This window comes from Pipistrellus hanaki (genome assembly GCF_964339955.1).
Source record: "Pipistrellus hanaki genome assembly, chromosome: 6".
Lineage (NCBI taxonomy): Eukaryota > Metazoa > Chordata > Mammalia > Chiroptera > Vespertilionidae > Pipistrellus > Pipistrellus hanaki.
Genome location: NC_140508.1, coordinates 36496256 through 36511855, shown reverse-complemented (window position 1 = coordinate 36511855; position 15600 = coordinate 36496256).

Genomic DNA, 15600 nt, shown 5'->3' with positions numbered 1-15600 from the left:
ATCTATATTCCACAAAATACACAGAAAAAATACACAAAAGACACATTTTCAACCCTATATCCTTCAAAACAGGCAAAACTACCGTATGATAAAAATGAAAGAGCGGTCCTTCGAGGGAGGGTGAGGACCACAGGGGGCACAGGAGCAGCCTCTGGGATGCAGGAAATGCTGTGTGTACTGAGCTGAGTGGTGGCTGTACAGGTGTGTTCATTCTGTAAAGCTGACTGAGCTGTATGCATAAGATGAACTTTATTGCACATATGGTACATGAAAACCATGTTGCAAATATATGCCATATTTAGCAATATCTATCAAAATTTCAAATGCCAAGACTCTTTTAGGAATTCATCCTACAGATATTTCCCCATGTTGTGAAATGACTCCTTCGGGTGGACATGTAGATTGTTCCCAACTATTCTGCCATGACAATCAGGGCTGTGGTGAATATTCTGTACAGTCTGATGAATTTTCACAAAGTAGACACACCCAGTTCAAGAAACTGAAATTACCAGCATCCTACTCACATCCTCTTCAGTCATGCCCCCTCACCTACTCCCTCTACTTCTAATGTCACAGATTAGCTTTCCTCATTTAGATTAATGGAATCCTGCATTATGTACTCCTTTCTTCTTTCCACATTATATTTGTGAGAATATCATTTGGTTTCCATTCTCATCATAGAATCTAGATTGTTTCTTGCCTGCTTCCTCACACTAATGGGAAGAGCTTGGTCTAGATGTCCAGCACCGTGCAGAGCATCTGCACATACCAGAAAGTAAGAAAATTTGAAATGTTGAATAAGAAAATTGACCAAAATTGATAGATCATTTATATTTTAGGGTCTTAATCTCCTTATGGGTCAGGGGCTAAGGATCTGGGCCAAAGCAATTTACAAAACACCCAGAGGGTGGGGGAAACTGTGCTCGCTGTTCAAACATGCTCAGAAAGCAGGGCTTCGTGCCTAGGGTCCCAGCAGTACCATTAGCCTGGATAATCAGAATTTCTAAGAAGCCTAGCTGATACCAAGAATAAAGTTGGTCTAAATCCTATAAGTACCTGTTCAGTGTATAAACTTGGGACTGAGAAACCTACCAAAAGAAATCAACCAAAAGAAGTGAGTCTAGACCAGCCCTGTAAATTCACTCTTACTACCCATGGCACACCTTCTGCTGAGATGAACTCAGACAGGTAAGACAACGCAATGAGGAAATCCAAGATGCACCTGAATGAGAAAACAAATGCTACAATCTCAAGGACTTAAGGTACCAACTTCATTTATTTATTTTTAATAATAGTCATTTTTTAAATATATTTTTATTGATTTCAGAGAAAAAGAAAGAGAGAGAGAGAGAGAGAGAGAGAGAGAGAGAGAGAGAGAGAGAGAGAGAGGTAGAAACATTGATGAGAGAGAATCATTGATTAGCTGCCTCCTGCAAACCCCACACTGGGGTCAAGCCTGCAACCTGAGCATGTGCCCTGACAGAATCAAACCATGATCTCCTAGCTCACAGGTTGACACACAACCACTTAGCCATACCCACCAGGCTTAAGTACAGACTTTAAATACCGAAAGAGCTGTTCTGGAGCAGAGGGAGCCTGCATAACTGATGTAAACTCAAGAGCAGGTCAATGGGGCAGTTACAAGGCAGCATGAGTTTAGACATACACACACAAAAATGGCTTTTTCACACTTGGAGACATTTGGCGATTGGAGATGAGGCCTTGGAAGAAAGTGAACCTGCCAACAGCAAGGAAAAGTCAAGCAGAGGTTGCTTGAGGCTTTGGACCGGCCAACCTCTGAGATTTGCTCCAACTTTAGGATTGGAGGATTCTAAGCATTTAGCAACGCTGGAAGCTTTGTTTTTTCATTCCAATAAACTCATCCACTGAGTAGCCATGGTAGAGGCCCTAAGTCTTTCTTCCTCCCTTCTCTTCCCAGCATTATCAGTACAGCACCAACACATATGTGCACCTAGGTTTAGAATTCTGGGGTGTTGGAATCCCCGGTCATTAGAATCCCGGGGTATTTAATCTGGGATCATTAGAACTCTGCAGTGCTAGGATTCTGGAATAAAAGATTTGAAACAAATATGACAAAGTACGTAAATGGTTTGTTAATTATTCTCTATACTCTTCTGAATCTTTTACATTGCTCCCTCCATTTTTTTAAAGACTCCCAGAGCATCTGGAACCAGAACCTAGGTGTCCCCAACTCCTTTCCACCAAAGGACTCAGAAAAGCAAGTAGTTGCCAAGACTCCTGAGCCCACAGCTTAGTATCAGCCAGACCTACAGAGCTGCTGAGCCGGGGCTATTTTGGGGGAGATTTCCATGAGCATTGAGCAATGGGGCAAAGCCCAAAAGGGGCACAGTCCCTCTGGCCTCTCCTCTTCTAGCCCAAGATGCCAGGCAGGTAGGCAAAGAAGTGATTTAGAAACTAACTCTATCCCAAAACATATCTGCCACCAATGCACCCCGGTGCCTGGAAGTCCTTTGGAAAAGGCACTGAAGAACTCTGTAAAATTCTACAACTAGGAGAGACACATGAATTCAATGCACTTTGCATTTGACATCATCTGTGTCTAGAAAAGGAAGGCACTCAAGAAAGATGTTAGAATGAAAGAGTTTAAAGAATAAAAGCAAATTTGACATCAAGACTGGCAACGAGAGGGGCGTGACAACAAGGTCCCTTCCCTCATAAATGTGCAGTAAATAAACAAGCAAACGCAGGTTTTAAGGTAATGAAAGATTGTGGCACATGCTATGAAAGAACTAAACAGAGTAATGCTGTGGAGAGTAATGTGGCTGAACTCTATTCTGAATGGACAGGGTGAACCTCTTTGAAGAGGAGACTTTCAAGATGGACCTGAAGAAAGAGGAGGAGACAGCAGGGTAAGAGCCAAAGGAAGAATATTCCAAGCCAAAAGAACAGTAAATAAAAAGCCTTGAAGCAGAAAATAGCTTGGTGGTGTGTTTGAGGCCCTGTCACAATGCTATGGTAGTGCCGCTGGCGAGGAAGCGAGGGGAGGGTTTTAAAAGGTAAGAGTAGCCGAAACCGGTTTGGCTCAGTGGATTGAGCGTCGGCCTGTGGACTGAAGGGCCCCAGGTTCGATTCTGGTCAAGGGCATGTACCTTGGTTGCAGGCACATCCCCAGTGGAGGCTGTACAGGAGGCAGCTGATTGATGTTTCTCTCTCATTGATGCTTCTATCCCTCTCTCTTCCTCTCTGTAAAAAATCAATAAAAATATATATTTTTTAAAAAGTGAGAGTAGACAGGTAGCAGGGGCTGGCTGAGAATCTTGTAGGTCTTGGAAGGGATTCTGGGCTTTATTGCATGTGTGACAGGATGTTGTTAGGGCAGGACAGGAAGTGGTCTGAAGTGTAATAATGATCACTCTGGCTGCCCTATAGATAATTTACTGGAAGGGGCAAGAGATAAGGAGGCTGTGCCCATCCAGGTGAGAGAGGAGGGTCCTGGCCAGGGAGAGGCACTGAAGGTAGAAGAGAGAAGATGGAGAGCATGAACCCAAACTCTGAGGCTGGGCCAGGTTGAGGCTGGGCCACAGGGGGCATAAAGAGAGGTAAGGCTGGACGGAGCAGTAGGGACTAGACTGTGAAGGGCTTCAAAAGCCAGATTAGGATTTGGTGCTTTATCCTGCAGGAGTTGGGGAGCCATCAAAGGCATTTTTATGTTTTTCATCAAAGAGTTCTGAGCAAGGGCATCTGACCATGTGGTCAGATTTATGTGTTCACAAGATCCCTGTGGCAGCTGGTGTGGAGGATGGACTGAAGGGGCGAGACCGGTGGCAGGAAGGCTGACTTAGGAGGCGGCTGCCATAACGGTCCACCTGTGAGGTGGGGAGGCCCAAAGAGGGGCCCTCTACCCTTGCACCCTGGGGGTGGTGGGGGCCCTGCTTGTTCAAGGCTTGTCCCCCTCCTGAGGCCCTGGGCAGCTGCAGAGGGCCTGAGTGGGCCCCAGCTCTGATACCTCAAGCAGAAATAGGATGAGGGCAGCCAAAAGGCATCAGGACTGTTTATCCGGAGGAGCGATGCCTCAGCATGGATTTATGGCTGAAAGGTTACTAGAGGGAGGGGGTGGGGAACCAGCTGTCCCCCATCCTCACGAAGGGCAAATAAAGGAGGGGACTGTGGGCTCAGCTGCAGCAAGAGGGAGGGAGGTTAGACACAGAAGGGGAAATATCAGGGCAAGCATCAGAGGATGAAAGGGCCTTTCAGAGCTCATGCAAACCAATTCTCTCGTTAAATAGTTGGGGAAACTGAGGCACAGGGGAAGAGACAGGTCCTTGCCTAAGATCACAGAGAACTAAAGCTATGACTAGACCCAGCAGCACCTCTCCCTTTCAAAGACTCAGGGCCTCCCAGAACACTCCCAAGAGTACCTCCTAAGACTGCCCAGAAGAAACCGGGATCTGACTGCCGTACAGAGAAATGCCCACATGCAGCCCTCCTGGAGATGGAGGAGTGGGCGAAAGACCTTTGCTGGATTGAACTGTTCTGGGTCTCTGATTTGCTGAATCTGAGTTCATCCTTAGTCTTAGGCTCTCACTGTCTCCATAGCTGTGTAGACTAACCCCAACCAATGTCAGCATTTTGTGTATTTGGTGGGAGTATCTTTTATCTCTTAACCTGTTAACCGGGGAGTTCCCTTTTTAATTACGCAATGTACAATGGGCGCATACTCTTTCACTAGGACGTGTCAGTACATCATGCCCAGCGGACATAATTTTATATTATTATTTTTTTTATTTATACTTAATTAAAATAAATGAAATATATTTTTTTCATTTATTTATATATAAAGCACAAAGGAAAATACGAAATTACAAACAAATGGAAAAGAATACCAAAAAATAAAAATGGAAACATCGAATTAAAAAATTATAGCCGAAACTGGTTTGGCTCAGTGGATAGAGCATCGGCCTGCGGACTGAAAGGTCCCAGTCAGAGGCATGTACCTTGGTTGCGGGCGCATCCCCAGTAGGGGGTGTGCAAGAGGCAGCTGATCGATGATTCTCTCTCATCGATGTTTCTAACTCTCTATCCCTCTCTCTTCCTCTCTGTAAAATATCAATAAAATATAAATAATTATAAATTTTACAAACAATTATAAAGATTACAAAAAATATATACCGTCCCTCTCAGGGCGCAACATATATTTCAAGGACTTATTCATATGTCCTACCCGTTCCCGATAGTGTTTATGTTTGATGTATTTATAGGTCCCGCTCGGTTAACAGGTTAAGGGTGTTGATTTTTCTCTGTTCACCCAATCTCTCTGCCCTGTGAGACTCGATATTTATTTGTCTTGGCCTCTGACTCAGTCTCTCTAGAGCTGAGCTGGGCCAACCTCCCACCCCCAGTGGGCCCTCACTGGTAGAGCGCCCCCATGTAGACAATGCTCAGGCCCAGTGCCCACGCTAGAACAGGTGACAGCAGCTGTGGATCTATCTATAGCTCCGTTGCCCTTCAATTGTTCCTAACTTCAAACAATGATTGGGTCCTGGATTAGAAACACCCCCCACTGGGCCCGCTGAAATGGATCCCAGGGGGCAGGGGATGAGGTTCATGAGGCCCACACCATGATCTCTTGTGTCTACCTCTGTCTGGACCTCCATGTTCCCACCTATAGCGGTGGGATCAAAGGCTGTCAACTCAGGGGCTGTGTGAGGAAAGGACCAGTGGACAAAGGAACAGGGTGTGTGCGAACAGCAGACCTGTATATGCACATGTGAGTATGGGATGTGTGGGTTTCCCTCCTGCCTTGGTTGACAGGTAGTCGTGGGCAGTAGGATGCTAATTCCATGAGGGCGGAGATCTAGTCCTTCGTATTCTCTGCTGAACCCCAGCCTGAGCCTGGCCCTGGCAAGTATTCAATATACATTTCTTACCTTGACCTTAAGAAGAGTAAGAGGGTGCTTTGTAATAATAGGACTCACCTATGAGAAGCAGTATAGAGTAGTGACAAAGAACACCTTATCTAAAGTCAGACTGCCTGTGACTGAATCCAGGCTCTGTCAATTACCAGCTGTGAAATCGAGGAAAATTACCTTCTCAACAATGGATATTCATAAAGAGCAACTAACACACAGGATTCTGATGACATTATAAGAGTCAAAACATCTGAAGTGCTTAGAAAAGTGCCTGGTACATAATGGACATTCAATAAGTTACTATTGCTATTTCCAAGATATTTCATTAAGTAGAAAAGGTGAGATATATAAAAATATATGTGTGGAATATATAAAATATCAAAGAATAGTTGTTTATTTATGTGCTTACCTATGAAGGGACCATCTTTGGAAGATAGTAACAAAAAGTTGGTGAAGTCCTAGCTGGTTTGGCTCAATGGATAGAGCGTTGACCTGCTGACTGAAAGGTCCCGGGTTCAATTCCTGTCAAGGGCATGTGCCAGGATTAAGGGTTCGAATCCCAGTAGGGGGCGTGCAGGAAGCAGCCATTTCTCTCTCTCTATCCCTCCCTGAAATCAATAAACATATATATATTTTTTTAAAAGTTGGTGAGAGTGATTGTCTCTGCAGAAGGGAATAGATGGCTGGGGGTTAGGAACAGGAGACTGATTTTTTCCTTTGCATACCCTTTTATACCTTTGAATTTTGAATCATGTATGTATTACCTATTTCTTAAGTATTTGCTAAATGAATAAGGGTCACTTCCAACACGATGCTTGAAAAAGCAAGGCCACACTTTGTGTCAGTGGGGTGAGCCTGGTAAGAGCCGGTCCTCAAGTTGTGGGCTCATTGCCCTCAGCCCTGGATCCGAGTCCCCAGGAAACCTTCTTTCTCCCAGCCCAATAGCTGACAAGATGTGTCCATGAAAACCATCCAAATGGTAAGCCACATGGAGGCTTCCTAGTTTCTAGGCCAACCAGCAAGAATGGAGAGGGCGGTTAAAATAGGCTCCTGCCCTCTTCCCTGGCCCCAGCCCCCAACTCTTCAGTCCAAGCTATTCTTAGAGCCCAGATAATGCCAGCAGTTGCTATTGCTCATATCAGCTTCCAGAGCCACCATCCCTGAGAGGCCCAGAGCTCCCCCACCCTCTGGTGTGCTGGCCTTCCTGCCAGATATGGGCATCCTGCTGGCTAGCTCTTCCTCTGCAGTGCACAGGATACACACATTCTGTCCACAGCAGGTAGGTCGGGGGACTGGGTGGTCAACCCCTCCAAGACTCCCCTTGCCAGGCAGCTGGCTGGAAGGGCTGAAGGACATCCTAGAGTATGAGGTGTCCTCCTAGGGGCCACCATCCAGATATTCTGTCCCAACCCCAGGCTCCAAACTATGCTCAGAATATGAATGAAAGGGGTGGGGGCCATGGGCATAAAAGAAGCCAGGAGAGAGCTGAGGCTCCCTCCCCCCCTACCCCTTCCCTCACCCCGGAAGCTGAAAAGGGCCATCAGTCGCCTGCCAGTAGGGAGGGGGCTGGGAGGGCCAGTGTATGGAGGAGGGAGGAAGCCAAAAATAGGAAGTCTGGGGAAGAGATGTCAGAAGAGGGTCTGATAGCACTGGCTCCAGAGTCAGACTGTCTAGTTTTGTCCCTTGCTTGCTCTGTATTTCTCTTGAAGCTTCAATTTCCATCATAAAATGGGCATAACCATGTTTCATGTGGAGTCAATGTATACATACGCTCATGCGTGTGTGTGTGTGTGTGTGTGTGTGTGTGTGTGTGTGTGTAAGTTCCACAATTTTATCACCTGTGTAGGTTTGTGGAGCCACCACCACAGTCAAGATACTGAATAGTTCCAATGACATCCCATCCTTTACATTTGGCAACCTCTAATCTGTCCTCCACTTCTAAACTTGTCAATCAAAAAATGTTATATAGCTGAAACCAGTTTGGCTCAGTGAATAGAGTGTCGGCCTGTGGACTGAAGGGTCCCGGGTTCGATTCCGGTCAAGGGCATGTAACTTGGTTGTGGGCACATCCCCAGTGGGGGGTATGCAGGAGACAGCTGATCGATGACTCTCTCATCGATGTTTCTTTTTTCTTAATTTTTAAAATTAAATTATTATCTTTGTACATATACCATTTCATAAATGTTTCTAACTCTCTCTCTCTGCCTTCCTCTCTGTGAAAAATCAATAAAATATATATATTTTTAAAAATGTTATATAAATGAAATCATACAGTAGGTAATCTTCTGAGATTGGCTTTTCTTAGCATAACTCCCTGGAGATTGATCCAAGTGTTTTGCTTGTATCTATAGCTTGTTCCATTTGTAGTTCTCCAAATTATGGCTGTACCATAGTTTGTTTAACCCTTTACCTACTGAAGGACACAATTGAGGTGTGTCTTGGGAGTGCCCACACCTTCCTAATTCTTATTCTACCTGTCTAGGGACAAATGCCAAGAACTGTTCCCACCCACTCTGAACCTTAGACACTGGATAAGGTTCACTTCTTTCTCAGACCTGGTATTAGGATTCAGTCACTCCCAAGTATGCCAACACCCAATCCTTAGGCATAAGTAAGACTCTGGAGCTTAAACTTGTAAACTATAGATCCATCTGTTGATCCTGCCCTAAAGGCCCTGCCAACTCCCCAGCCTCATCTCAGGCAGCTCCACCCTTTCATTTATTCTGCTCCAGACAAACCAGCCTTCTGTGAGTTTATAAACGACACCAAACTTTTTTCTGCCTCAGGGACTTTGCCTCTGCTGTTCCCACCACCCACAATATTCCTTCCCTAAGCTAGGGCATGCTGCCTCCTTCTTGTCCTTCACGTCTCAGCCCAAATGTCACTTCCTCAAAGAGACCTCTTTGACTACACTAGCCAAATTATGTCCCTTCCATAAATGTTCTCTCTTCCCCATTGGTATCACATATTCCTAGTTTTAAATTTATTACCTTTATTGGTGTGTCTGCTTATTTATCATCTGTATTCCACTACCCCCAAGACTAGGTCTTTCTTGACACCCAAGAACAGACAGATCCCACTCTGCATTCCCAGCAGCTAGAGAACTTGGCACAGAAGAGGTACCCGTGGATGCCTGCTGAATGGGGATATCCACTGGGGTTGGGACACCTGCCTCTCAAAAACCATCTTTCCCAGGGGCCTCTCACTCCGCTCCCAGCTGCCCAGTGGGTATTGTGTTGTCCACCCACCCAAGCCTGGAAAAACCTCTCCTTTCTTTGCATCCCTGGGTTTAGCTGAGCCAGCCTAACAATACAGTACAGTGCTTAAGAATTCTGGGGTCAGTGGATAGAGTGTCGGCCTGTGGACTGAAAGGTCCCGGGTTCAATTCCGGTTGAGGGCATGTACATTGGTTGCGGGCACATCCCCAGTAGGGGGTGTGCAAGAGGCAGCTGATCGATGATTCTCTCTTATTGATGCTTCTAACTCTCTATCCCTCTCTCTTCCTCTCTGTGAAAAATCAATAAAATATATTTTTTTTAAAAAAAAGAGTTCTGGGGTCAGACTGCTTGAGTGCAGTCCCTCAGTTACTCTGTTCCACATCTCTAAAGCATGATTAATAACAGCACCTACTCCAGGGACTTACATGAGATAATATGTAGAAAAAGAAAAAACACAATGCCTCACACATAAGTGCTCAATACATGATCATTACTGTTCTTTGGCTTATTAGCATTTTCACCCCAAACTCAGTAGAATAAACAAGGGAAATACCAACAATGCAGAGTCCATGATAAACCCTTCCCCCCACCCAAAGGGTCATTCCTAAGACGATGGGACCCTATTTTCATCCTTACACAACTCCCTCCTGGCTTCTCTCTGCCCCCCCCCCCCCTTCTTGGTGAAAGTATGGGGATATGGAAGGGCAGGAGGACTGTAGCTTTTCCCCGGGGAAAGATTCCCATCACTGGTTTCCAGGGGACAACTTTCTTCTCCCATATATAGAGTTCTCAGTCTTGCCCAACACTTCCAAGCTCCAGGGTCTCCCTACACATAGCAACACAGTGTAGACCCAGAGCTCTGCCATCCTCTAGCCACAGGCAGAGTACAGAGTCATCTCATCAAAGAGCTGCATCCATTCTGTTTTTATGCATGCATCCACCCATCCATGCATATATTTACTGGAAAGTAAACTGCTATTAATCTGGAAAATCCCAGTGGGATATCATTTCACACCCACCAGACTGGCAAAAACAAACAAGCCTGACAATACTGAGTCTTGGTGAGGATGCAGAACAGGGGAATTCTAATACACTGCTGGGAGGAGTGCAAATCTGCAAAACCACTTAGGAGAGACATTTTGTGTCTTCTGGTAAATCTGAATATGTTCATGACCTTCTACACACTGCACGAGAAGGCACATAGATTGTTTATCATTGGCAACAGCAAAGTACTAAAGAAAAGCCAAAGGACCTTCACAGAGGGAAAGATAAATAAAATGTGGTATTTTTATGCAATGAAAGCTATGGCACAATGAAAACAAATGAACTAGTTACTCTTATCAACATGGGTGACTTTTCAACATAAGACTGAATGAGAAAAGCAAGCTGTTCAAGAATACATACATTACCATTTAAAGATTAAAAAAAAAACAGGAAAAATAGTATCATATAATTGTTTAAAACCACATACCTAGTAAAAGGGTTAAAAATGCATAGGACCTACCTCATTCCATACGGAAATATTAACTAAAAATTAATAAAAAACTAAATGTAAAAGTGAAAACTATAAAACTCTTAGAAAACACAAGTGTAAATCTTCAGGATCTTGGATTTGGCAATGGTTTCTTAGACACTCAAAGCACAAGCAATCAAAGGAAAAAATAGATGAATTGGACTTCATCAAAACATCTGTGCTGCCCTAGCCAGTTTGGCTCAGTGGATAGAGCATCAGCCTGCGGACTGAAGGGTTCCAGGTTTAATTCCAGTCAAGGGCACATGCCCGGTTGCAGCTCAATCCCTAGTAGAGGGTGTGCAGAAGGCAGCCAATCAATGATTCTCTCTCATCATTGATGTTTCTATCTCTCTCTCCTGCCTTCCTCTCTGAAATCAATAAAAATATATATATTTTAAAATATCTGCTTCAAAGGACACTATCAAGAAACCAGGAAGATGATCCATAAAATGGGAGAAAGAATTTGTAAATCCTATATCTGATAAGAGTCTGGTATCCAGAATATACAAAAAATTCTTATAACTCAACAATAAAAAGACAACTAGTCCAATTTTTTTAAATGGGCAAAAACCTGAATAAACATTTCTCCAAAGGTGAAAATAAATGGCCAAAAAGCACATGAAAAGATACGCAACATCACTAGTCATTAGGAAAATGCAAATTGAAATAGAACGAGGATACTACCACTAGGACTGCCATAATCAGACAATAACAAGTGTTAGTGAGAATGTAAAACTTGGAACTCTCATAAATTGTTGGTGGGGATGTAAAATAGTATTGTCACTTTGGAATACAATCTGGCAGTTCCTCAAAAAGTTAAACAGTTACCATATGACCCAGCAACTCCACTGATAGGTATATACCCAAGAGAATCCAAAACATATATCCACACAAAAACTTGTATATTAATGTTCACAGTAGCATTACTTATAATAGCCCCAAGCGGAAACAACTCAATTGTCCATCAACTTCTGGATAGAGAACAAAATGGAAAACTATTCAGGCATAAAAAGGAATGAAATATTGGTAAGTGCTACAAGATGGATGAGCCCTGAAAACACTATGGTAAGTGGCAGAAACCAGACACAAAAGGCCACAAATGGGATTCCATTTATACTAAATATCCAGATAGGCAAGTTCTTAGATATAAAAAGCAGTTAAGTAGTGATTGTCAGGGGCTGGAGAGAGGGAGGAATGGGGGATTACTAATTGGTATGCGATTTCTTTTGGGGTGATGAAAATGTTCTGGAATTAGATAGTGGTGATGGTTGCACAATCTTGTGAATGTAGTAAAAACTGATTTGTAAATGTTAAATTTAAAATGTTAAATTTCGGAGGATCCAAGATGGCTGCGCCCAGGTGAACACCTAGCTGCAGCCGCACACAACAATTTCAATAAAATATAAAACAGACATTGCCCAGAACTACAGGAAGGTTGACTGACTGGAAATTCTACAGCGAGAAGCAAGGAGAAAACCAGAAGGAGGCTTGGAGAAGCTGGAAAAGCCCAAGGTACGGAGACGCGGCGCGCGAAGAGGACGGAGCCAGAGAGGAGGGGGAGGCGGAGTGCCTGGCGGGCGTTCCCTAGCGGAAAGGAGATAAAACTCCGACTGTGCTGGGCCCCCGACTGCTCTGAACCCCAGTTCTAGCCCAGACCCTGGGGACCCAGGCTCATCCATAGGGAGCTGGGCTGTAAGGCGGAATCCCGGGGAAGTGGCGAAAGGAGGTCCTGGCGGAGAGCACACTGCGTGCGCGAAGAGAAGGGACGGCGGGCTGTGCCGCGGGATTGCCCTGGCCGGAAGGAGACTGGGGCTCCAGACTGCTCTGAACACCACCTCCAATTCCACTTCCAACTAAAATGTTAAATTTCATAGCATATTAATATCTCAATAAAAAGTTGCACAGGAATAGCCAACAGCATATTCAGGAGTCTTTACCTGGGGGGTATACTTCAGAGGACCTTCAGCTTAATTGGCAATGTTTCATTTCACAAGCTGGATGGTGAGTATAAGGGTGATTGTTACACTAATCTTCATACCTTTCTCGATGTTTTCATAATAAATATTTAAAGGTAGTGCCCTGTCCAGGTGGCTCAGTTGGAGCATCATCCCATACACCAAAAGGTTGCAGGTTTGATCCTTAGTCAGGGCGTGTATGGGTGGCAACCAATCAGTGTTTCTCTCTCCCCCTGCCTCTCTCTCTAAATTCAATAAAAACATATTTTTGGGTGAAGATTTAAAAAAAAAATTTTTTTTTTAAGTATTTACTGAGTGCTGACCTAAACCAGGCACTGGGCTACCTGCCTGGTATGGTGGTGATAAAAGCAGATCCCAACCTGCCCATAAGAGGGTAAAAACAAACAAGAGAGACTGTAAGTCCTCTATCCTTTCTGGGCTCGTTTCCTCACGGATAAAACGAGAGCTGGAGAAGAAGCCTGTTAGTAGAAAGTCTCTGAGGACCTTGGGGTTTGAGAAATGTCTCCGTTAACAGCCACGGCTTTAAGAGTGCGTGCACGACGGGAGTACAGGCCCTGGAGTCAGTCCAGGTGCCATCAATCATTGCAAGCTGGCCTAAGGCGAAGCCCAATTGAGTCTCTGTTTCTTCTCAGTAACACAGGGACAGTACCTTCTCCCTCCCAGGATTACTCTGGGAGTGTAAATGAGATAACACATATAAAGTATCTGGGACGGGCCTGGCACACAGTAAATCCTCAACACATGGGAACAGCCTCACTTTGATTCCACAGGCATTCCGGAGCAGCACCGCAGGCCTGCACTAAGGGCTGGAAGACAGAGGAATTCCACTCTGAATGGCCAAGCAGTGGACCTCAGCCAAATGGGGAAACAGCCTCATAAACAACATACCAAGCGGTGTGATGTCATTGCTAAAGAGAGACAGCAGCCACGTGCACCTTGCAGACCACGTACAATGCAGACCCTGGGGTGGCAGAGATGCCCCGCTCAAGAGGTCCAGGCTTGAAAAGAAGCAAAGTCTTGAGACTAGAGAGACCTCGGGCAAGTTCTCTAATTCTGGGTTCCTTGACTTGGAATCCCTGAGTGGGCCTAGGACATACGGTCAGCAAACCATGGCTCGCGAGCCACATGCTGGCTCTTTGGCCCCTTGAGTGTGGCTCTTCCACAAAATACTACATGAGAGCACGCATATACAGTGCGATTGAAACTTTGTGGCCCATGCGCAGAAGTCGGTTTTCGGCTTGGGCAAGTCTATTTTGAAGAAGTGGCGTTCGAACACTCAAGGGGCCAAAGAGCCGCGTGTGGCTCGTGAGCCACGGTTTGCTGACCACTCGCCTAGGAGGTCTGTGAATACCTCTTCATGGTGTGCAAAAAGTTTGTCTAATGGAGATTCTTAAAAATGTCTATGGCCACAAAACTAATAAACTACTGAGTTGACCTAACTTAGCATACCTTCTTATCCACCCTATGGAGATACAGTATAATAAGTCCTCACTTAATGTCGTTGATAAGATTGTGCTACTCTAAGCAGAACAATGGATAACAAAACCAATTTTATCATAGGCTAATTGGGATAAACAGGAGTTAAGTTCCTACAATTCTAAAGAAACAATGTTGAACAAAATGAAGTTGAGGACCTTCTGTACCCATCTTGAAAGACTGTGATATTAAATGAGGTAGTTTATGAGAAGCACCTGAAGCATTCTCAGCTTTCATGCAATGTTGGTTTCCTTTCTTTTCTCCCTCCCCAGCTGATTTCCATCATTCAGGAAGTACTGAGCATCTACTCTGTGGCAGGCAGCATTATAGGTGTTGGGTGAACTAGTCAAGTGGTGGACAAGACAGGTATTGTCCCCAATTTCATGGAGTTCACATTTTAATGCAGGGAAAGACCAGATACATAAAATTAATAATTTCAGACACTAATAGGGGCTATTAAGAAAATACATAGGATAATGTGCTACAGACAGATGGGATGAAGAGGAAACATCTGAATAACAAGTAGAAGCCAGTCATAGCAAGATTTGGGAGCAAAGCATCTGGGCAGATGGAGCAGGAAGGGCAAAATCTCGCTGGGTAGACCCTTGGCCAAGAGCCCCTCACTCCCAGTTCTACCACAAACTGGGTGCCGGTGGGTGAATAAGTCACGTAACTTCTGAGGCCCAGCGGCCACATCTATAAAATGGGAATAAAAGCACCATACAATGTGAGGGGACTCAACCAAAATGCTTTTAAGGTCTGGCATCCTCTCCAAATCTCACCAATAGACACCTGATATATCATTTGACACCCATCTTGGAGGAGGGGGACCTGCATAGAAAATCCTGGGTCATGATTTTTATTTTTATGCTGAACTAGAAATAGCTTTCTTTGTTCCTGGTTAACACAGCAGGCTTGTCCTGCCACCTGGGGCCTAGTATAGTAACTGCTGCTTCATACTCTTCCTCAGGTATAAAAGGAGATCAAGGAAAGACACCATGGAAACACTGCTGAAATAACCAGACTACTATCCCTTCCCTCCCTCTAACACGATGGGAGGGCTCAGTCTGTCCTACTGTAGACAGAGAATGTAAATGCTTTATTTAAGAAGTAGAATAACCTCTTAAATAAAGCATCCTGGCCCCTTGGTGGGACCACTGATTTATAGTCATAGTACTCTCTCCTAGTATCTCTTTAATCTGTCCCCTTCTCTCCATCCCTCAGCCACTGCTTCATCATCTCACAGCCTCGTGGGAGCTCACTCTTTCTGGCCTTAGCTCAGACTTCCAAACCATTTGCCACACTGTAACCAACATCAAACACATAAAAGACCACATTTCTCACTTGCTTAAAAGTCTTAAGACTACTCCCCACTGCTCAATGGACAAATGCCAAACTCCTTAACCTGGCATCCAAGGCTCTCCCTCCAAGGCTGAGTTCCTTCTTACTAAGGTGACCAGTCGTCCCACTTTTGGCGAGACAGTCCCAATTTTTAAAAATCAGGACTTTAAAATTTTTTTTTAAAA